The 24,536-nt window shown below is 39.9% G+C and overlaps 1 protein-coding gene across 4 annotated transcripts in view; it reads left to right on the forward strand.

Annotated features, from left to right (window-relative positions):
• Positions 1-24,536, forward strand: part of si:cabz01090165.1 (uncharacterized protein LOC100333421 homolog) — a 309,025-nt gene that overhangs the window by 181,775 nt on the left and 102,714 nt on the right. For all 4 annotated transcript variants that reach the window (XM_068585049.1, XM_068585050.1, XM_068585048.1 and 1 more), the window contains one exon: positions 21,971-22,043. The gene's annotated coding sequence lies outside the window, so the exon portion shown is untranslated. The remainder of the gene's footprint in view (positions 1-21,970; positions 22,044-24,536) is intronic.

Consider the following 24,536-nt stretch of genomic DNA (forward strand, 5'->3'; position numbering starts at 1 on the left):
GATATCATACAAACCCAAAGAAACGATGCCGTTAGAAGGTATGTAACTGTGTAAGTATGTGCCTAACTAGTACTACTTCACATACTTACTGTCCATACCTAACAAATGTGTTATTTGAATCCAAAGCATGATCTTTTACTAAACATAACCAAGTAGTTTTCCTGTTTTATTCTAGAAATGATGCTCACTGATCGTCTCTGCTGGTTTGTCCCTGAAGGCATCCTGGATCAGGGGACTGCTGGTTTATGTCTAAAAGCATGAGAATAATAGAATAATCAGAAATTAATCAAACAGATCAGCATTGGGTCCTGTCATTGATACTTCAACAGGGATCCAAAAAAAGAGAAATGCATCGAATACATTCAGTTTCCTCACAGGTGGTCAGAAGGCCTGAGTCAGTGAAGGCCTCAGAGTATGGAGGACGGTGTGATGAGAGTGAAAGTAGCAAGGACGACAGAGAGAAAAGGATTAAACCAAAGTGGGTCGGATAGAAGAGAAGGAAGGGGAGAGACAAGATGAGATGATGGGATGGAGGGATGGAAGATGACATAAATGAAGAGCAAGCTGGAGAGCTGGCTCGATAGACTAAGAGGCCAATATTGGAAACTTCTCCTTTGATACTGTAGTGTGGGACGATGCACACACACACAAACACATACACATGTACATGCACACACACACACACACACACACACACACACACACACACACACACACACACACAATGAATAAGGCCCAAAGGTTGATGTACATCTGGATGAACTCACACAAATGCACACCACGCTTTTTTGAACACGCCCCCTTCTTGTGTGTTCACCTGTCGTCAGCACGGAGAGGAGTCTGATTTATATTACCCTCCTTCTCCAAACCAACCTTGTTTCTCCACCCGCTACATATACTGCCAATAAATTTCCCACGGACACTCCTTCCTGCATGGAGTGGAAGGACGAGGACGAGGAAGTGGGGGAAATAACATGTAATTATGTGTGCTTTTTCCCTTTGATTACATGAACAGCTTCCTCAATACCATAACTGAGATCTGGAGACTCATTACCAGCACAGCAACAGTCAGACAGGCTACCAGAGAAATGGAAAAAACATTATATGGCGCATTAGTCGAACATGGTTCGTAAATGTATTCCCCAAACTGCTGGATGTGAATGTAATAAAGCTTATACTAATTTGTGCAGCAAAGTTTACTAAGTGGAGTAAAGAGTAATCAAATATCTCTCCCAAAATGTAGCGAGCTGGAGGTACGGGGTAGCATGAAATGTAGTACTTTGAGATTGTACTTGAGATAAATGTCCTAATTTCATTCCGCCACTGCCAGCACATAATGTATGGAAAAGATGGGACTCTGGAGGCGCTTGGTCTAAGGAGCCTTGTATGGAGAGGGATCAAGGTTTCTTTTGTGCTCTATTTGTGACTTTTATGAATGTTTGACTACAATTCCCAACAGTAGTATGGACTGTGTCCATACTACTGTATGGACGCCCATACCTCCTGGGGAGTTCTGTGTTCACTGTCTGGCCCAATCCCAATCTCCACCCTTACGGACTCACGGACTTTGAGGCGCGCTCCCGTGAAGTCCTTGAGGGTTTACGGGTGTCCCAGTGTTAAATCGTGGAGTGCCTGAGGGCTCTGTAGCGGACATTATGAGCCCTTTATGAACCCTTTTCGCAAGTCAACATTAGATGCTGACTTTGCCTAAGGGAATTACCCACAATGCATTGCAACGTGAGGCTAAACACGCAGTTCTCAATGGAAGAACGGAGACGTAAAAAAAAAAAAAGGTAAACAAAAGGCATGTGGGCATTTAGCTGATAAAATACCTTTACAACATTATGGAACATAAAAACACATGAATTAGAGGAATGCAAATAGAATATATATATTTTTCTGTATTTCATTTTGACAACAACAAGTGAATAAATAATATAAAATGACTTCTCATCTTACGAGGAAGACGTTTGAACCAGTGAATAAAAAGAATAAAATAATACACAATTGTACACAATATTTTTTAATGTAGTCACGTGATGTTGCAGTAAAGTGCTGTCCCATTCATATTCACACCAGCTCAAGCTCGCACAGACTCTCACACTCAACCAGTTAACAGCTGACGTCAGTGAGTCCCTGAGGGTTCAGGGCTTGAGGGTTTAGGCTGGATATTGGGATTGGGCCTCTGTTTCTGTTGTGTTGGCTGTCACTCACCTTGTCTCTCGTTTTAGACTCCTCCCTCCTTGTGTGCCAGCCTCATGTGTGATTGCTAGCCTCGCCCTCATAGTTTCCACCTGTGTCTCGTTCCACTTTGTATTTAGTCTGTGGCCCAATCCCAATCTCCACCCTAAACCCTCAAACCCAGCACCCTCTAATGATGACTTACGGAAAGGGTCCATAAAGGGGTCAAAATGTCTGCCACAGAGTCCTCAGGCACTACACAATTTGACAATGGGACACCACTAAACCCTTAAAGACTTTGCGGGAGCGCGCCTCAAAGTCTGTGAGACCGTAAGGGTGGAGATTGGGATTGGGCCTGTGTCTACCTTCTGTCTGGTGCAAGTTTGTCTTTTGATGTCGTCTAGGTCTTGTGAGTTTTTGCAAACAAACGAAGTCGTTTCGTGTCTGCTCTTGGGTCCTGCTTACCGTGGTCCTGTTGCCCCTATCAGTAGCCATGTTCCTATTCAATTGTCAAGAGAAATTGTATAAGCAAACTTTTGGAACGTTGTAAAAAAGAAAACAAATAGAAATAGTTTTGGGGCTAATGAACCGAATAGTTGGCGAGACAGGCCGCTGTTCCTCAAGAATTTATTTCACTAGGTCAATGTTTTAATTGTTCTGTCAGCTAGTATTGTTTAATGTGTTCCATGGTATCTTGTATGGAAAACAGTGCAATGATGTATCCAAGAGGAGGCATTTCCATATCCACTAACACGTTAACTCTTTTATTTTAGTTTTTCTAAAGGCAAAAACCACCTCAAGCTAACTCAATTCTTTGTCTTCCGCGATCAGGCAAGTGTTGTCAAACCCCCAGCTTTTCTACTGTGAATATGCTTAAATATTTCCGTGAACTGTGTTCACGTCACAGACCGGAGGCCCTCACGTGAGTGGAGGTGCGATGACTCGTCCATCGCGCTGCCGGGAAAAGTAACTGGACAAGTACATGCTCAGACTCTGTTAGTGTCTCTGTTAGTGTCAGGTAGTGTTACGTCCTTGAGCAGTGTAGAACACACACACACACACACACACACACACACGATGAAAAAAATCTCTCCTTAATTAAAAAAAACCAAATCAAACCTATTGAATTAATAACTGGACGGTGTTGTATGGATATTGATGAGCGTTTGAGTCCGCTCTCCTCATGGAGAATCATTTATTTTTCTAATTACTTTCCATTCCAGTGTGCTCCCCACCAGTGTGAGTACTGAGAGGATGTTATCCCTCTGATCGTGGTCTGTGAGGAGGAAAAGACATGTTTCTAAAGAATGTGTCATGTGTCCTGAATTAAAGAGCATTATGTTTCAGGCACAGAGTGTAGTACTTCAGATCTCTACGGGCTCCAGTCAAGTAATCCTGACCATATAGAGGAAAGAAATTATAATTTATGCTAAGTACTTGAACAGATTTCTTCTCGATGCGATGGTTCTCCACAGAAGCAACACTCAATCTTATAGAGTTGCTAACTTAGTTTTCTCCGGGTTGAACTCACTTCTGTTCACCTTTTTAACATCACTATTGTCTTCATCCTGTTAGTTTATCAAAGAAACAGCGGAGATACAGATCAACATTGGACACATGATCAAATTAACAGTGTGAGGTAAAAATACAACAGAAGATAGTTGAGGTATTTTTTCCATTTATATATTTATTATTATAATAATACAATAATTAGGTGTGTGTGTGTGTGTGTAGTGACTCTTCCTAATATATATATATATGTATGTATATATATTTATATATATATATATGTATTTATATATATGTATTTATATATATATATATATATATGTATTTATATATATATATATATGTATTTATATATATATATGTATATATATGTATATGTATATATATATATATGTATTTATATATGTATATGTATTTATATATATATATGTATTTATATATATATGTATATATGTATTTATATATATATGTATTTATATATATATATGTATATATATATATATATATATATATATATGTATTTATATATATATATGTATTTATATATATATATGTATATATATTTTTATATTTGGATGTATCTGCTTTTGCTCTTTTATATTCTCCTCAACAATATTAAAGTGTGATGTTGCTTCACAAAATAAAATAGATGCAATAATGTTTTAATTTTCCTTTAAACAAGGTTTACAAATTAGTGTGTGTGTTCATCTCAGACTAATGTGTTCATTATTTGCTAAACTGCTAGCCACAACAACGTGGCCAATTAATGAGGCATCAAATCAGAGTTAAATCACATCGTTAAGGACCAGAGATAAACACAGGGATGTTCTGGTTTCTTTAATCCCAAATTACAAATGATCTCATGTTGCATTGTTTTCCGCAACAGAAACATCGTCCCTCGTGACATTGTGCTCACTGGTCATAAAAAATATATATTTTTTAAAAGCTGAAACCACTCGTTCACCACAAGTTGTCGCTTTGACTGACAACATGGACAACGGGCATTACAAAAAGCATAATGAGTCACAAATTAATGGAACACATGGGAGCTGTCCCTTTTAAGAGTCTTTGAATTAACAGTCAGGGAGAAATGCATCAAATGTATCTGAACCGTCAGTCTGAAATAGAGAAGAATAGAATAGATAATGTTTTACACTGGTGTCCACCACGGTCTTCAGCTCAATCTACACAAGAAACAACAACTTAACAACTTCAAAAGCAGTTCAAGGTCACACAAACAAGGTCTCGCTGGACAAGAAAACCCTTCATTTAAATGTCTGTGGCTCAAATCTTCTAAGTCACTTTGAGTTAAGAATATTGATTCAAACTCTGGGTGAAGAACTTCTTTAATAGATTCTAAGATGCCAGAGAGAGTTAACCGCTTTTAAGAGCAGGGGGGTTAACTATAATATAATAATTCCACAAACATAATATAATAATGTATTTGCCGAACCATCGTACATTTGACAGATGCGTGCTTCCCTCATAGTATCCAGCTCTGCAGGTGCCTTGAATTGTTGAAAGACACAATTATTTCGACCTTTTTGTGTCCTATAACTCAACTACTTCATTTTCAAATCATACGGGAATACTTTTTGAAAGAGTTGCCTCACTCTTTCTGAGGGATATTGACTGCTTGAGATACAGCTTTGGTGGTCCGCATAGCTGAATGTCATTCCATTTTATTGGACTTCATTGTGTGTGTTGCACTAAGTGGAAACTCGCTCTGGCTGAAATGTCAGAAGAATGTCACCGGGACCTTTGGAGACATGTTGTGTAGTTTCATGTGGAGGATAACTTTTCCTCTCTTGGTCAGTCCGTTTTTATTTTGAGCCCTCGTAGGAGACACAGACACGTCTGATCAATAACTGCTTTAATCAAGAGAAGATACGACTTAAGGATGAACCTGACGGAATGTTTGCTCAATGGCCTGAGCTGACACTTAGGTGACAGACAGAATGAGACACTACAGGTTTGATTTGAATTCACCAATCTTGGGCTATTTTGCACCCATAAGATGTCTTCTTTTAGATGAGTGAGAAAAAAAACAACCACATTACACAATCATGTGTTTATTGTATTATTTGTCTATTCTCAAGTGTAGTTGTATCCTAAATTCACCAAAAGTTAGCACCTAAATTGCATACGTAAACAATTTAAGAATACAAGTATTGTCTTAAATGGGTTTGATGGTGACATTATTTATTCACTTGGAGGCATCTCCCCTAAACAACCACACATCTCTTTTAATATATTGTTATTAAAATAAAGTTACAAACGCTTAATCAAGGAGCGTTTTCAGAACTACTCTTTCTATAATTTATCTTAGAGTCTGTATTACTTCATTTCTTTAAAACTGTCACCAGGAGGATCAGTAAAGTGTAGTTGTATGTGAGATTCATGTGTGTACATATGTAAATTCATCATATAGTTGTTGACACTTCACTTCAGCTTCCACACACAGATGATGTTGCTGGTGAGTGGATTAGACATAAGAGAGCTTAGAAGTGTGATCTTCATTAGCCATGAAGCTGGTTTAATGCCAAGAATCCAAATAATTCTCCTTCACAGAGAATCGTTCCTTGCCATGTGCATCCTTAAGACTTAAAGTTACTGTCGCATGCAGTGCATTACGTTGATTCAATACCTGAGCAGAGCAAGAAACATCTGATCTCCCGTTATGGACTTCTGATTCTGTAAAACAAGTAAACTCCAAAACCATCACAGCTGATCTGCACGTGACCTCACTGGTGAGGCTCCACAATGATCCTCTGCAATCCTTTACCAACGAGGGTTATGCTGTCTGGAGAAGCACAGGCAGCCAATCAGCAGTCTATTAATCCTATTGACGATCTATGTAACCTCTTGTAATATAGATCGTCACTACTAATCCCCTCGCTGATACGCTTTCTTTTACTACTCATGTTCACGCACACATGGCTGACATGGTCAATACATCCCGAATCAATTAATCAGCCTCATTAAATAATGACTCAGGAAGTAAATTATGTGACCTCAACAAAACAGCTGATCACCACTTACAGTAAGTAGTACAGCATGAGATACACAGTTTCTGTTGTCCCACATCTGTTGGTCTGAATATATATATATATATATATATATATATATATATATATATATATATATATATACATATATATATATATATATATATATATATACATATATATATATATATATACATATATATATATATACATATATATATGTATATATATATATATATATATACATATATATATATATATATACATATATATATATATATATATATACATATATATATATATATATACATATATATATATATATATGTATATATATATACATATATATATACATACATATATATATATACATATATATATATATATATATATATATATATATATACATATACATATATATATACATATATATATATATATATATATATATATATATATATATATATATATATATATATATAGGTGTGTGTGTGTGTGTGTGTGTGTGTGTGTGTGTGTGTGTGTGTGTGTGTGTCAAGTGCCTCTCCTTAAGGACAGACAGTATGTCATATGAAGAAAAATGTCTTTTCCTGTGAGGCAAAGTGACTTGATTGACCTCCAGGATAAAGTCAAAGCTTTGGAAATATCAAAGCAATCATAATCCCGCCTGGTGAGTGCCTCTCTGACGTCTTTCACAGTTTGATGCGTCAAGAACCGACTCAATGTTTTTATTGTTGTGAGTGAGAATCTGTGAAAATATGTTAGTTTTACACTAGAACCTGAATATTCCCTTATTACAGAAATGTAGGTGTGCAACTATGCTTTGTTTCACCCGGAGACACAAAGGCATTGTTGTGCAGTCAGCGAGCAACACATAGATATCAGCAGCTGTTCCATTCAGTTCATAACAACAACAACAACAAAAGGACTCAAACTCCAGGCACCCCTGTGATCACTGAGATGAACAACCAGGTTTTCCTCTCAGTCAGTCTAAGTCTTTTCAGTTTGTAAAATAAAATAATAAAAACGTCGGCATTGATGCTTAAACTGTGCATCCATCCATCCATCCATTATCTTAACCGCTTATCCTCATTAGGGTCGCGGACTGTGCATACAGTGAGCATTAAACCCATGAGGATGAGTGGAACATGGTCATCCTAGAGCAGCAGGACTCAGGGCCTGAAACGTTTCCAGCCACTGCAGGCTACGTTAGAAAAACACCTTCAGCGTTTATGTTTTGTTTTATTTCATCTCTTTTTAAAGTCAATTAGCTTGAAAAATCATTGAAGTGGGAGTTGGAAGTTTGGAAGGTCAACGGTTTCTCTAATTAATAGGACAATGTGGAGTTTAGTTTGTTGTCCTACTTTAAAGAACACAGCTGCGTCAAACGGCTCTGAAAATAGTGTCTTGCCTCATCTATTTAATCCCCAATTTTCATGACAACATCCAAAGCATTTTTTTTGTGATTAACCCTCGAAATAAACAATAGAAAAGTCAGTGGATGTGTTTTATTTTTGTTTGAGGGGTTGTTAATAGACTATTTTTCTTATTTTCTTACCTTTCATATTTCTAATAGTATGCAGTAACCAAACTTCTTCTATACCATAGTCCTTTATTATGAATTCATGTATTACAGATCATTATCATCAGCAGTATCATCACGCACCATGTCGTGAATGTCTTATTTGTCTTTTCATTCAGTCTTTCCTGTCAGTGTCTCTGGTCTCTCTGTTCATTTCTGCACCTTGTTCTCTGATGCATCGTGATTTGTGACACCCTCGGCTTCTTAATGTTTGGACAACGCCTCCTGTGAATCAACTGGGACATTCAGAGAGGTCATTTTAATTTCACTTTGGTTAAATTGACTTTAATTTGGTCCATTCATGATCAGAATCTCAAGATTTGATCCAACCCGAGCCAAAGCACTGAAACAAAAAACAATCTCTTCTTTCTAATAAGAGGGTCAGCTGGAAACATGTTTTCATCTGTTCTCGTTCTTTAGCATGTTGCATTCATAAAATAATAAAACAACATGTAAATTAAACCAAAGTGCGCTGAAAACAACCAAACAATTAATAAATTAAAGTGTTTCTAAAAAAAACAGGGATAACTTCATCAAAGATAACATTACTGAGTCAAACCATTAAACATGTAGTTCACTTACTCAATAGGGTTGGAAGCTTTGGGTTTACATCATTATTAGTTTTTATTTCATATTGTCTTGGCTTTTAAACTACTTTCGACATGAATGTGTTTATTTTGCTCTCCGTCTTTTGATGTTTTATATAAAGCATTTTGACTTGCCTTGCTGTTGAAATGTGTATAGAAATAAACTGGCCAGGCCTTGGCTTAAATAAGTGAACCTTGCATTCAGAATGTGATTCATTATGCATCTTACGTTTTATTTTGGATGGCACTGACTGCTGAATTATTTATTCACAAAGATGAAGAAACGTGAACAAGAAATGATTTACTTTCTAAAAACTGAGTTAACAGAATCACATGAATATGTTTTGCTGTGAGCACCAAGATGGAGACAACAATACTGTGTATACATGTGGGACACATTGGGCCGTGTAGACTACTGGAGACTATGTACACTACAGTGGACCATGTAGACTAGTGTGAGCTATCTAGACTACTGTAGACCAAACTAAACTAAATGTGGAGCTTTGTTTCCTAAACCAAATCCAACAGAGTCTGAGTGATTCATCCACTGCAACCTACGTTGTCGCACTTTATACTTCCACTATAACTATTACTTTGACTTCTAGCCTTTTGGCTAGCGAGATGTTGCTAAATGGAGCAGCCTTTTTAACTAGTCCAACTGTAAATAGCCTAATAACTGTCATCTGACTATTCTCATCCGGCTGCAAATAGATACTCAAATTTTCATTTTTGTATATGAAACCTCCTTCACTAACCACTGCAGCATGTATATGCATCACAGTATCACAATCGTGGTTTTTTTTCCGCCTTTTGTCTGTGCACTAAAAAGGTATTTGTCAAACAATTAATGCACAAAAGAAGCTGTGAAGAGCTGCGTGACTTCCTGTCAGACCCCAGGATTTGCATTGCCCTGTGTTTCCTGTTTCACAAACTCATTTAAACCCCTCGCATGTGTCTCTTGGTGGCAACTTTGGCTCCTGGTCTTATGTTTGACTGTCTCACTTGGCCATAATGGACGCTGCCCTCTTAATCTAGATGTATTCTCAAGAATAACCATTGTGTGCTGTTCATGTTTGAGCTACTTTATCTGTGGTGATTAACTTCATCTGGAAAAAGTAGGAGCGGGCGCTAAATCAATTTGTAATTCTGACAAATGAAACTGTGATGACGCTGTAGTTTAACTTCACATTTATCTTAAGACCCAGCCACCGTCCTTTTAAATCTTTTTCTACCTTACTACGCGTGTCTCTCATCTATCTCGGGATTATTCCTCTTCTGCGGCCGCAGAGTTTAAGGGTGTGATTTAGAGCCACATACAACCTTCCTCTGCAATTCATCACCTCTGACTCTTTACCTCTCTCTATTGACCGCCTCTCCTGTAGAGCTGCAGTAGGTCGGTGATGGATTTCCATGGAGCATTTGTAGAAATGAACACACAGTGTCAGCGATGACCTGAGATTTACCGTGCGGTCTCTTTTCTTTCGGTGGTAAATGGAAGGGAAAATCAAAAGTCTTTCCAAGATAATTATCGTTCTCTTCTAAATATATTTTTCCAACCTAAATATACGTTTTCAATTTCAGTGAAATAAATTAACATTTGTATCACAACTCTTTTATTATTACATTATTTATATAATGCACCAGCTTGGCCTTGTTCTGACAATATATTTTTAAAAGAAAACATTTGAATGCAGACGCACATAAAACTAAATAAACAACGTGTATACTGACAAAAGTAGACAAAAACAGTTACTATATGTATGCTTTCAAATTCATAAAGTACCTCTTCAACATGAACATGCATAACTAACCTTCAGCAGCTGGTTCAATCGCTGGGGGCTCGATGTGCATGGCAGTGGATCACTGTCCGTGTTGGGGCCTTCAGAAAGCGAAGCACCTGGGACGGCATTGCTGCCAACCGGACCTTCTGACTGGAGCCCTGTCAGTGCCAACTCCAATTATTCCTAGAGAGCATCGATGCTACTGCTGACATGTTTAGGAAGTATACTGACACGCTGTTTCTTTATGGACAGATATTTTTTATACAAAAAATTACAAACTTCAAAATAGTGTTTTTTCTTCTTTTTTTGTCTTTTCTACATTTTCTCCATGTTTAAAAGACAAAGGTCATTTTAAAAAAAGAAGTAAAAGTAAGACATCTGAAGAGGGGAGTGAATGTGAAAGTAGAACAAAGTTCCAAAATAGGTAGAAATCTTAGACAAGGACAGAATAAAGTGATGAAGGAGGTGTCAAGTGGAGAGAAAGCAATCCTGACATGCAGTTAAAGGGGAAAGGTGACAAAAACAGACAGCGACATGAAGGACGAGGGGAAACATAAAGACAGAGGGTGGAAGGAAATGCGACATGTAAAAAGAAGATAAAAAGTGGAAAAAAAGAAAGAAATTGAAGACAGACGTGAAAAAAGGGCCCCTTTTATATTCAGCCTCTATAGCGAGGAGGATTTCAGTCCATCAGCTCAGGGACGCCGGCATGCTCCACCAAATCACCCAACTCATCAGTCATTCAAAACGACCATCAGTCAGCCAGGAAATCGCCTATCAAACGGACGCACTCACCCACCGCTCACCTCAGACTGCCACCAAATAGACTTGTCTGACTGACGGACTGGCACGTCCCACTCGCTGCCTTCTGATTGGCGGACGCGAGCAAACAGCCAGCCAAACGGCCTTCAGCCTCATTACAGGTGAAAAGTGTCTTCCTGTCCGCAATCAAACATGAAAAGTGTTTATTTCCATTCCACCAGCATGTCACCTCGCTTCCTCTAGCGGCGGCATGACTCCTCCCAGGGAACGTTTCTACTCTCAGCTCGTCAAATATGGCTGCTTCAAACTATTCACTTGCGCTTTTGTTAATTTGAGCTCGTTACATGCTGACGCAGACTTTTTGAAATAAACTTCTGTGCTCACAGAAAACAGCTTCTAAAACTACTTGAGTCAGGTTTAGAGAAAGAGGAGATCAGAAAAGTACAATATTGTGACTTAAAATTGAAGTTGAATAAGTCCGTGTTGACCTCTGTTTTACATGGGTCCTCTGGATGAAACTCTGCCTCCTCCCACCTGGACTTCATCGCTCTTTATACTACTAGTCACCTGACTTCCTCCTTTGCTCCCAGCATAACCACAGCTATGTAGCGCGTCCCAGTTTGACACACTTCCCAAGCTGCCGCATTTAGTGACTTGGCAGTGAGAAAGGGCTGCCGGCCAACGGAAACAAGAGAGACGTCAGGATGAAGCTGTCTCACGTCTCTGGCGGCGTCATTTTGAAGAGAAGATGTTCTACAATGAATGCTGCACTAAGAGGATTACGCAATCACCGCAGCATCAGGGCGCCAATACAATCTATAATTTGTTGAAGAATGGCTGCAGGTACAGTGAATAATTCCTTTTCATGCTGAGGCAGATAATGTCGACAAGATGGATATGATAAGAAAAGCTTTTTGGTTATGAAATCAAATACTGTACATCGAGAGATATACATGTCGCAATATATAAATGTATGTCACGATAAAATAAAACAGACAGTATGTTATATGAGGAACCATGTGTTTTCCTGTGGGGCAAAGTGACTTGATTGACCTCCAGGATAAAGGTAAAGCTTTAGAAATATCAAAGCAATCCTAACCCCGCCTGGTGAGTGCCCCTCTGACGTCTAGCACAGTTTGATGTATCAAGAACCGACTCAATGTTTTTATTGTTGGGAGTGAGAATCTGTGAAAATATGTTAGTTTTACACTAGAACCTGAATATTAGAATATTATTTTTTGGCTATGACATCAAATATATATACATATATATATATATATATATATATATATATATATATATATATATATATATATATATATATATATATATATATATATATACAGTACACATTTGTTTTACTGGTGGTTAACCTGGCTCACAGGCTCCAGAGTGCTCGGAGCGAGGATGGCAGCAAGTAGAATGATCTGAAATGGAAAGAGGTCTTTGGTATTTTTAGCTCACCGGGTCGTAGCTCTTCTTTCCTGCTGCTGTTCCAGGTCCAACGTTTGAACTGGACAGTTATGACACATCCAGACCATCTGGAGGTTATTGTATTAAGCAGTTATATCTGCTGTGTGCACTGCAGGCTTGATTTAGTGTCTTCTGTGTCTCAACTGTGTCTCGACTGAAATTCACTTCATTAAATCTTCAAATAGTTGTTCACCTTCCCTTTACCTCCCCTCTCCGATCAGCCGCTGCTATCAAGGCCATTTAGTCCATAATCAAGTTTTAAACTTTCTCCCTCTGACTTCAAAGCAGGTGGATTGTATACTCATCATTCTATTTCTTGCGGTTTGATTGCTGGTAAACATCATTATGCAGCCATCAAACAGAGTTTTATTAGCCTCTTATTCTGGCTGTTTGTGGCCTTCAACAGCTCCAAGTGTTATCCTCTGCCGTTGATTTGCTCTGGATGGTGTTTGTGTCCCAATCTATTGCTTTTCTGTTTATTTTACGGAAAACATTATCCCTGCATTATCCGTCACGAGGCAATAGGCTACTAGGTCGGCGCAACACTGTGTGTTTGTTCAACACAAGAAAACAACATTGCCATTGTGTGTTCCTGCAGACCACGAATGTGAATGTGGACGCTTTTGAACCAAAGACTTGTTGGGGGGGCGGCTGCAGCGTGTGGGGAGAGCGGTTGTCCTGAAACCGCGAGCGAGCCGCTTCCTTCTCTGGTCTCCCCATAGTTTCATGTTGAAGCGTCCTTGAGCGAGACACTGAACCCCTCGTTGCTCGCACACGGCTCCCTTATTTCTTAGAATGGGTTAAATGCAGAAAATAACTTCCCCAAGGGAATTAATAAGGGATCATTTCTTTGTCATTCTTGTTCCATCAGTGCGCTTCAGTTCAGCATTTTCTCACGCTTGCAGAAACGCACAATGCCACATGGTCTCTCTCAATCTCAACAAAATAAAATAACATTAATAACATAGCAGCTCTAACTAGCAGTTCTTACTAGCTCTAACAAGCTCCAACTTCCGATTGCAGACTTTCTTACATAACATGGTGGAACAATTTTAGCAACATCAAAAAAAACAACAAGGCTATTTTGACTTTGATTTGTCTGTGCAGTACCTCGAGCTTATCAACATCTCAATGATGACTTTAGTATAGTACTTTGTATATGTGATGTGTGCATCAGCACAACTCTCAAATGCCTCAGTGTGTGCAGTGTCAGCAAATAATGGAGTTAACATCTGATCACTGAAGAATATGAAAATATAAATTTGGACCACACATTTAGGGCGACGTTTTAGCATTTGGCAGTTTTTGAGTTTCAGTAGATTTGGTTGGAAGCTTCATTGATGTTTTCTTCTGAGTAACTGTAGCGTGAGACTCTACAGCACCATCTGCCCAACCATAAACCTGCTGCTATGCGATACTTCAGTTTTAGGTCAAACATGAGCTCACCTGGGCGTGTCAGTGTTATTATATATATTTTAGTTTACTGTTAAAGGCTTAGCAGCAAGCAGAAGGATGACTGAGTCAATTTAATTTGACCAAAATGAAGTTTTGCCTTTGTTCCGCTTCAGTGTAAGCACATTGAATTAATTTAGATGGATTGAAAAGAAAGATTATCAAAGTGAAATAGAGGGTAAAGGTTCAATGAGAGTGCCTTTGTCAAGGTTTCCAAATATATTTTACAATTTAAATCAAGTAATAATTAATACAACCAGAGGTACATTGTGTAATTCAAATGAAAATGTATGATAATCATCTAAATGTCCTTGAACGCAACACTGAGCCCCTTTCAATCCTGAGCTCAGCAGTGAAAATGAAAATCTAAAACTATACGATACAAATCAAATCTACCAGGAATCAGAAAAACAGCTTTCCTTTGAAACGGTGAAAATGTTAGACTGCTCCCAGAGCCATGGAGCATTAACCTTCAATCCATGTACAAATCAAAAAAGAATACAAATAGCATAATGTGTGAGATTTTAATCCTATAAAATGCAGCAACTTTAGCTCCAGGCAAGGAGAGGGCGCTTGAGGTCTGAGCCCAGCCAGCCAGGAGGTGCTCTGGTGGGGCTCAATGCGGACGGTTAGACCCTGGAGGTGGAGCTGAAGAGGAGGGAGGGGGGGGTTGACCCACAGGGAGGGAGACTCAGCCCTGACCATCTGCCAGCCTCCAGCTTTTGCCAACACACATGCAGAGTTGCACGCATCCTTCATGCATTCACACGCCGAAAAAAGCACCACATGACGCCTCTCAGGTGTGTATAAATAAAATATAGCCTACATATTTCCATCCAATCAGCGGGGCGTTCAGCATTTCATGGTCTGTGTGTGTGTTGGCAGGATGAAGGCTGAGTGTCTTCTCCCTTTCTCTTCATGAAACAACTCCTCCTATTCTGCACAGATACAACGTCCATTCACCTGCATGTCTTCTAAAAATAAACATTCAATGTAAGTTTACTTATGTACTTATTCAAGAAAACTACTTGGTGAGGCTGAGGAAAATATCATAGTTTGGGTTAAAATAACTATATTTCATATATACCTTTTACATAACTGGCATAAGTAAAGTCTGGTGCCAAAACTAGGTGACACAAAGAGGCGTCGCCTGGGTGAAAGTCTTTTTTTTGGCTCATTCATCCTCCCCTAACACCTGCTCTACACTGATTTTCTCACCATTTAAACTACATTAGTTGCTCTTAGCATCTATTACCACCGTGGATGGGTTTATATTAGCGTTAATTGAAAGCCCTGACGTGTCTCATTATCATACGTACACTAAAGGGTGTGTAGGCATCTATGAGCCCAGTTGTGATCTAGTATTTTACTCCACAATGTTGGAAGACTGTCATTCTCAGGGAACGCAATGAGGCATTTCAAGGAAACGTACATGTGGTCTTGTCTCAGTTAAAGTCTCCAGAGCTTGGGGTGGTCAGATGTCGGTTCAAAACAGGCTAAATTTCAATTGAGTAAGTTAAATTTTGTGGAAATGAAGTATATTCACTTCAATGGAGTGTTTTTAGAAGACACCACGCTCCAAAGCCTCTCAGCGGTACAGGTACATATGGGAATTTTTAGGCAATTTACAGAATCCAGAGTCTCGACTCAGTCCTGTCTTCACAGTTCAGACTCTGTGTGTGTTCCTGTTAATCAGCTGAGCAGAGAGAGGAGATGATTAGGGACTTAATCAGGCTGATATGATGGTTATTCATAGAACCCGAGTGAGTTGTCATTCTCTGAGGAGAACTCTTTCTTCCAAAGTTTCTCTTCTTTCTTTTTATAGCTCCTCATTACATCTCTGTTCAAATCAGATGTTTGTTAAGTCAGAGAAAGAGAAGTGTGTGATTGGATTTTTCCATCTATTACCCAATTGTCTTTTTATCATCTCTTTACCCATACAATCAACCATCCATCTTTTAATCTAGCAATCTGTGTGCCTCCATCATCCACCCATCATTTAACCATTAGTGTATTCGTATTTATGTCTACTAGAACTAATAATCCATCATTCATTCATTAATCCCTCCATCTACCTATTTAATCATCCATCCATCATCTCTCCATCATCTGTCCAGTCATCCATCTATAGACACACTTATACATATAACCTTGCCGCTGCTAACCCTTTATTAAATCATCTTTGGACTAAATCATCCATCCAATCATTCATCCATGCACCCATACACAATGTATATTGTGTACACATGCACTTGTGTGATCTATCCTTGCAGCCATCGTCCATCTATCGAATCACCAATTTAATCATCCATCCATTCAATTCAATTCAGTTCATTTTGTACAGCCCAAAACCACAAATTAAAATTTGCCTCAGAGGGCTTTTCAATCTGTACACATATGACATCTCACATCAGATCAAGAAAAACTCCCCAAATAATAGAACATAGGAAATCAGTCACAGCACATTACATGAATATGACAGAAATGCATCCATGCATCCATCCTTCCATCTATAATCTCCTTGTCTATTTTAGTTTTTCTAAGCACCTTCATCTTATTCCTTACTTTCATCAACTGCCCTCCCTCCGTACTCCTCCTTCACCTTTCACAATCCCCACTTGTCCACCGGTCTCCCTTTCCTCCATCCTCTGCCTCTGACACACAACATTTTTTTTCTTCTTTTCTTTATAACTTTGGGATATTTGAAAATCTTTCCACAGTTTGTTTATCCTACCACAACAGATGCTAAAATACTAAAACAGATATCATTTCCTGACTCTCATCTCTCTTCTCTGTGATGTGACGTGTTTACTTGTGAAGGATGATTTTGAACCTCAAACAAACATTTTTGTTCAAACGTGAAGTGATATCTTGTTAAAATCTCAAACCTGGCTGCAGCCCATTAAAACACTCACTAATGACCCAGCTTGGAACAATCCATCAATCATCTGTTAGAGTGTCGTGACCTTCAGCAGCAGCTTTACAGCAGGAAAACACAACACTCTCTTTAAATGAAGAAATATAACAATATTTTTGTATGCCTAAATGTTCTGCATCCTATGTATTCAGTGTACTTTTCCAGACCGTGCATACATGCTCATATTCTCTGCTCGGTCTGAAACATATGCAAACAAATTTGTATTCATACATTTTTTATTAAATGTCCAATAGGATGTTTAGACTGCCAGTAAACAAGCAATCAATCGTCCCAACTTTTGGTTATTGGTTCCATAAAGAGCATAAATGGTTCCATATAATTTAACAGCAGCCATTATGACCTGAAGTTGGATGCATACTGTTGGTTACTGCTTTTCAGTATTTTCTAATGCCATTTTAAATGTGGTGTTATCAAGTTGAAGTCTTTAAACACTTTAAAATGTAATTCAAAGTGATGTAAGGAGAACTGATTGATTCTCAAAGCTATTTGTTGGCATATTACAATACTGGATCATTCTGTAAAAGCCTGCATTGCTTTCAATGGCAAATGCATTGAAATGTTTAGCGGTAACTGTTTGTGACATTATGCAACAAATTAGGTTAAGGGTGAAGTTTATTTTTTATTTCTTTTGTTATTGATTATATTAACAAAATAAGTACAACTCCACATCACATTGGAATATCCCCGGTGACGACACCATGGTCACCAGTCTCCCTCTGTTGCTTGCCGCCGACCACTTGGAACCAAAGACGTGTTTGCGGAGCCACTAATAAATGTCACGTAGGACAAGTTCTTTGACAATGAAAATATTATCCGTTCTTTTCGGAAACAAGTCAAACAGTGCTTCACCAAACAACATCAACTCAATCAGAATGCCCATGCATTGTAGAAATGGTGTTGACTCAGCGGAGGAAACTGTTGCTACTCCATCACAACACTGTGCTGTCCAATGGCTGAGCAGTAAACACAACGTTGCTGCCGTGGAGCAGAACAATAATATGCAGCGGAAATGTACATCTACCAAAGAATAGAAATAACACAATGTCATCCAAAGTCATTGCCACGATTGGTGAAAAGTACTTTTACTAATGAGCCTGCAGTTTGCTTTTGATGATATCACTAATGGAAGGAAGAAAAGAAAAAAACAAACAAGGAAATAGAATGAGTCATTTCAGAGAGAGAGAGACTTACTGGCAGAGACAGAGAGAGAGAAAGAGAGAGAGAGAGAGAGAGAGAGAGAGAGAGAGAGAGAAAGAGAGAGAGAGAGAGAGAAAGAGAGCGAGACAGAGAGAGAGAGAGAGAGAGAGAGAGAGAGAGAGAGAGAGAGAGAGATAGGCAGCTGTAGATCATGGAAATTGTCTTTAATCTATGACTTCTGGACTCTCCAGCTGGTCCGAAGAGATGACAGCACACACACACACACACACACACACACACACACACACACACACACACACACACACACACACTGCTATGTGTGGTGGTACATCATGTTTGCATTCAGAGGGCTGGAGGCTGAGATGTGGTCGTATTCACAGCAGAGAAAAACACCTTGTATCGTCTTCATTGCACGCACAGTGATGTACACACACACTTCCATATAAAAAATAGAATGATCTACGCTGATGACTTAGTGGTCCTGTCTCCTTATAGCGCTGGGTTACAGCAACTGCTTAAGTTATGGGTTGCACTATGACATCACATTCAACTCTAGAAAGAGTGTTGTCATGATCGTTAAAACAAAAGAGGAGTATCATAAATGGTTTTTTTTGTCCCGGACTCTCTGCCGGCGGACCCCCAGTCGCACGACTGTTTGTGGTAAACAGGATGTCTTTTTACAGGATGTGTGAAAACATGAAAAAGCGTGGGTCAGTTGGCGAAACCGTGAGAGTTGGTGGCTCTGTAGTTGTGCAGTGTCCGATGCGTCGGTGCTTTCAATGAAGGCTAATGAGAAATAATCAAAAGCCGCTCCCGTCCCCTTGTTGCTCCTGAATATCTGACGGTATGTCCTCACCTCTCCGTGCCACGGTGTTGCGTTCCAGGCACACTCATGAATTCTATCTTCTTCTCGGGGCAATTGTTCTCCACCATTATTACCATGATACAGTTTTTAATAAACGCACCTTCATTAAAATATTTGCCATGTTTAACAATTAGCATGGCCACTTCGTAGCTAGCTTTGGTGATGTTCTCATTTGACTCACTGGCTCTCGGGAAGAATCGCTGTTGCGCTTCCAGACAGCTTAGAGTTGCTTCACTTTTCCAGCGCGCTCACTGCCTGTTAGCTTGTCGTACGTTGGAGCATGTTTAGACTCGTAGTGTCTCTCTACGTTGAAATCCATAAACAAGGCAACCGTCTCTTTACAAATCAGACAAACACAATTGCCTCGATTTTCATTGAAGAATAATTGTAATTCGAACCGCTCCTGAACCGCTCCCTCACCACCAACATTTCTCTTTTTTTTTGCTGTCGCCATGGCAGAAATTATTCGAGAAGGATTCGCGGCACAGATGCAGAGCCAGATGACATTAGAATGGTGCGGCCACCCTGAGGTGAAAGAAGGAATTACATCTTTAATGTTTTATGATTTATTTATACTGACAGAGCTGGCGGGCCATAAATAATACATTATAAGATCAAAGCTGCGGGTCGTATGAAATCCGGCTGCGGGCCGAACTTTGGACAACCCTGGTTTAAAGTGTTTAGAGCTGCTGACCAAGCAGCCATAATTTACAAGTTGGAGGTGAGAATGTGTTGCTGGGTAGCTTAAATGGTTAGCCGGTCCAGTACTAGAGTACATGTTGCAGGAAGTTGTAATCCCCTAACGCCCAGTTCATTTGCTGAAGATGAAAAAGAACAATACAGTTTTTGTTAAATTACCAATCAGAACCCCCCCCCCCCCCCACCCCCCTCCCAAAGCCCATTTACAGCTGAATGGATCAAAATGTCAGCAGTCTGCAGACAGCGAGGCGTTAGACAGTGAACAAAGCCAGACTGACTCTCTCACATCCACTTATCTCTCCTCTCATCTTAATAGCACCAGAGCGGCAGCGAGCATTTCTCCCATAAGGCCGTGCTGTCGGTTCGGAACCACCATCTCATTAACCAGCTGTATAGGCCTGTGCTTTACAAAGGGCTTCCTCCAGAGCCTGTGCCTGGCCGTGTCCAACTCCAATTTCCATCTCGAGCTGAAAGTCAAAATGTATTCCGTCATCGATATCGATAACCAGCACTGCATGAGAGAGCCGAGCAGACAGAGCTGGAGACCACGGATGGCGCTTTGATTCGGCGTTGGAGAGAGCGAGACGCAGGGAGGCGGCTCACACTCGATTGATCGGATCTCCCTCTTTCATATGAGCGTTTAGACGGCGCTCTGTTCCTCTGATCTAACCGGATGCCATATGCTTCTGTTCTTCGCTACTCAAAGATTTCCCTAAAAATTGGGGCAATTTAAATGAAATAAACCTTTAGCAACTAGATAACACTTTGTGTCGGGATGTTTTCAGCTTCTCTTTAAAAAATATCTATCAGTCTTGCTGTGCCAGGAAGCTTGACTTATATTAAGCAGACAGCGTCTGCGATTAAATGACATGATGGACCTTACGCTTGTGTTTGCTTATATGAAGAAAGCAAAGTGTATAAAACCTAACTGGTGTTTACGCTGCAGCATCAGACTCGGTTGTTTCATGTTCAGTTGTCTGGAGATGAGTCACCTTACGACTCACCGTGCAGCCATGTGTACGCTATATTTTCCCTGTGCAGCGCTGACCTTGTTTTGACTGACAGCAGGTGTTACTGCTGAACAAAGAGAGTGATGGATTACAGACACAGCTGCACTGTGCCTCCATACATACTCCCTCATGTCCCTCATCTAAAAATGTCTCTGGAAACATTACGTGCTCATACATTTAGCCTTGTTTAGTCACCAAACCTCTCATTTCACGTAGAGTTCATCCTTCTACATGTTCTACAATTAAATGGTGAGGTTACAATGCATTTCAGTAGCAGAGTCATGATGACGGTCCCCACGGGGGATTGAATGGCTCCAGTCTGTCCCGTTACTGCTGCACACGACTATGACACACCCAGTTTTAATTTCCCGCCCACATGGTGACACTGAGGGAGTCTGGGACTTTGGATCCTGCTCAACTAAACTTCAAAGTCACACTGGTGAGCCTGGTGGGGGCCAGGTCATTATTGTTTCATCACAGATGGATGCAAATGTGCAAAAGTAAAACAATTGGAGAAACAGAAAAAAAGTTGATGCTTTTATTTCTGATTTCACGTTTGATCCATTGTTGTATTTGATGTGTACATTGATTAAATAAAGTCCAATATACAAAATAAAAAATATATATTGTCATTATACTGCTAGGTGTTTGGTTCAGTAACAAAACTCAGTAGACAACATTTTCATCAGGACCCTCTGGAAACAAAATGTAAGGGACCCTTTTAGTTTACATCCAACAATAAAATCATATATCATATTGATATCACTGGGAGGTCAAAGATGCCTGCGTTCAGCCACAGCGACATCCCTATTGGCATTAACAGTACATATTGTCGACACCCAAAATATCTTGACTGAATACATTGTAGCTTAAAGTTTCCTATTTGTGTATGTATTTGTAAAGAAGTGGAATGTTTGATTTTAAGTTTCAGATTTTCATTTTCATAAATCTCTCCTCTGTTGCAGATCAAACATCACAGCTGGACTTGGTCCTGATTGGCTCCGCTTGATAAAGAAATATTAAAACCCTCTGAATTAGGTAAGTGTCTTCATGCCAAAGTAGATTTACTGCTGTTTCTCTCCGCTCAGCGTCCAGTTCATGTTTGTTTTATTAAACATGACGAAAGCGATCAAGAATGTCGGAGGAGTTGAGTAGGATACTTTCTGCTGACTGAGCAACTTTTTACTGCTAATATTTAAAACTGGATGTTGGCCGCCAACTCTCTCTCTGTCTCTTCTCTCTCTCTGTCTCTTCTCTCTCTCTGTCTCTTCTCTGTCTCCATCTCTCTCTCTCTCTCTCTCTCTCTCTCTCTCTCTCTCTCTCTCTCTCTCTCTCGCTCTCTCTCTCTCTCTTCTCTCTCTCTCTCTCTCTCTCTCTCTCTCTCTCTCTCTCTCCCTCTCTCTCTCTCTCTCTCTCTCTCTCCCTCTCTCTCTCTCTCTCTCTCTCTCTCTCCGTCTCTCTTGCCTTCCTTGGTGGTAATTTTTAAATTCAGCCGTCAGACATCTGCGTCTCTCTTAAAATATTTAATCTGCTGATCTTTAACAAGACTAACACACACACGCGCACACACACACACACACACACACACACACACACACACACACACACACACACCGATCATTATTACTCTAACAGTCTCTCTCTATCTCTCTCAAACATATCCTCACTGCAACTATTGGTTTCGTCTCGGTCTAACATACAAATGCTAGCACACACACACACACACACACACACACACACACACACACACACACATGCATTCACGCACGCACACACAAATACAGACACACACACTCACATACTCTCGCTCTCTCTCTCTCTCTCTCTCTCTCTCTCTCTCTCTCTCTCTCTCTCTCTCTCGCTTTGCAAACACACACATTGACTGACAGCTGTGTGTGATGCAACTGTGTGTTTGTGTTTGCAAATTTTTACTGACAGAGCACACAGAGAAGGTGTGACAAGCATGTTGATCTCCAGTGTGTATGTGTACTTGTGTTTTGTCGCCACCAGCTGTCTCTGATAGGCTGGGTGTGGGTGTATGTGTATGTGTGCGTGTGTGTGTGTGTGTGTGTGTGTGTGTTTGTGTGTGCGTGTGCGTGTGCGTGCGTGTGCATGTGTGTTTGTGTGTGCGCAGGAATAGGAGCCGTCTTATTTTTTTCATGTCCTCCTGAAAATATACAATAGCATGAAAATTTGTATAAAAATGTGCAAATTGTTCCTCAACCTGTACATTTACAAACACAGTTAATACTTAACGATAATGTGTTGTCATTAAACAACATGTTTACCCTGAAGTATAATTTTACAAACAAATCTATGAAACAGACCGTGTGTTGTTAAAAACAGTGTTGTAACGGCAATCCAAGATAGAGCAATCAGTATTCAAGATGCAGCCCATTTGTGGAAACATTATGTTATCTGGTTTGGGGAAAACACTTCCACACTAAATATACGACTCACAATATACATTAGTTGGAATGGAACTAACTCTGATAAATATAAATTAATATATATTCGGTTATCATGTCATCACGTTTCAACAGTGGCCACGCCACCTAATGTCCCAGAGTGTGTGTGCAGGGGCTTTTGCTGTCTCTTTGAGGAATCACACGACAGTGCCAGTCACTGTTTAACCGGCAGAGAGAGAGAGAAGAGAGAGAGAGACATACGGAGAGACACAGATGAGATATGATTGGATGAAGAGCGTTGAAGCAGCGTTCTAGGGCAGCGAGCGTCAAGGTAGACCAGTGGGATCCAATATGTAGAGGAGGTCACTCGAGCCGTTGTGTAGTGAGTCGACAGGTTGCAATGGTTTATAACAGGATTATCATATGCAAGTCAATATGAGCAATGGAGACTTATGAATAAGTTAAAAGAAGCTCCACAAGAAGTGAGACATCTTAACATATTACATTTTAAACTTTCAGACCCAGAACATGCTGGAGGGATGGATTCATGGATGTTTGGATGGAAGGAGAATATTGTTGACAGCAAAGCTATAAACTAATAAATCAAGCCAATGAACCAATGAACCACTCAAACAAGTGGCTCAATTTTCATTATTAAATTTAAAGAACCGTGTGTATGGATGAACAACAACATGCTGACAATGTGTCCTTCGTAATACACTTCTTAAGCGCCACCTCCTGTCCTCCATGCTGTAAACATGGCTTCCAAATGCAATCCATTCACTTCGGTCTATAAATGTGGGTTCATGGATGCCCCAATGCCATCCGTTGCTTTGTCTAGGCCCTGTGTGTGTCTGTGTTGTGCTTGCGTATTGGTTCACAGAGTATTAGCCTCCTGGAGAGCGAGGACGAATCATTTTGCGTTCAAAAGACAAGCAGCGTATCAAGGACGGTTCCGCTGACTCTTCGAGCGGAGATGAGACACTGTGACGATCTGCAGCAGCTGTAGAGCGGAGCAGGGCATCAGCTCCGCTGCTCAGCAGTAACAACGGCTTTATAGTCAATGAGAAGTAACAGCAGCTAGCTTCTGATACCGATAGGGCGGTTCCATCGGAGGCTAATC

The sequence above is a fragment of the Clinocottus analis genome, unplaced genomic scaffold, assembly GCF_023055335.1.
Source record: "Clinocottus analis isolate CAN_PGR_092001 unplaced genomic scaffold, fCliAna1.0.p SCAF_2, whole genome shotgun sequence".
Classification (NCBI taxonomy): Eukaryota; Metazoa; Chordata; class Actinopteri; order Perciformes; family Cottidae; genus Clinocottus; species Clinocottus analis.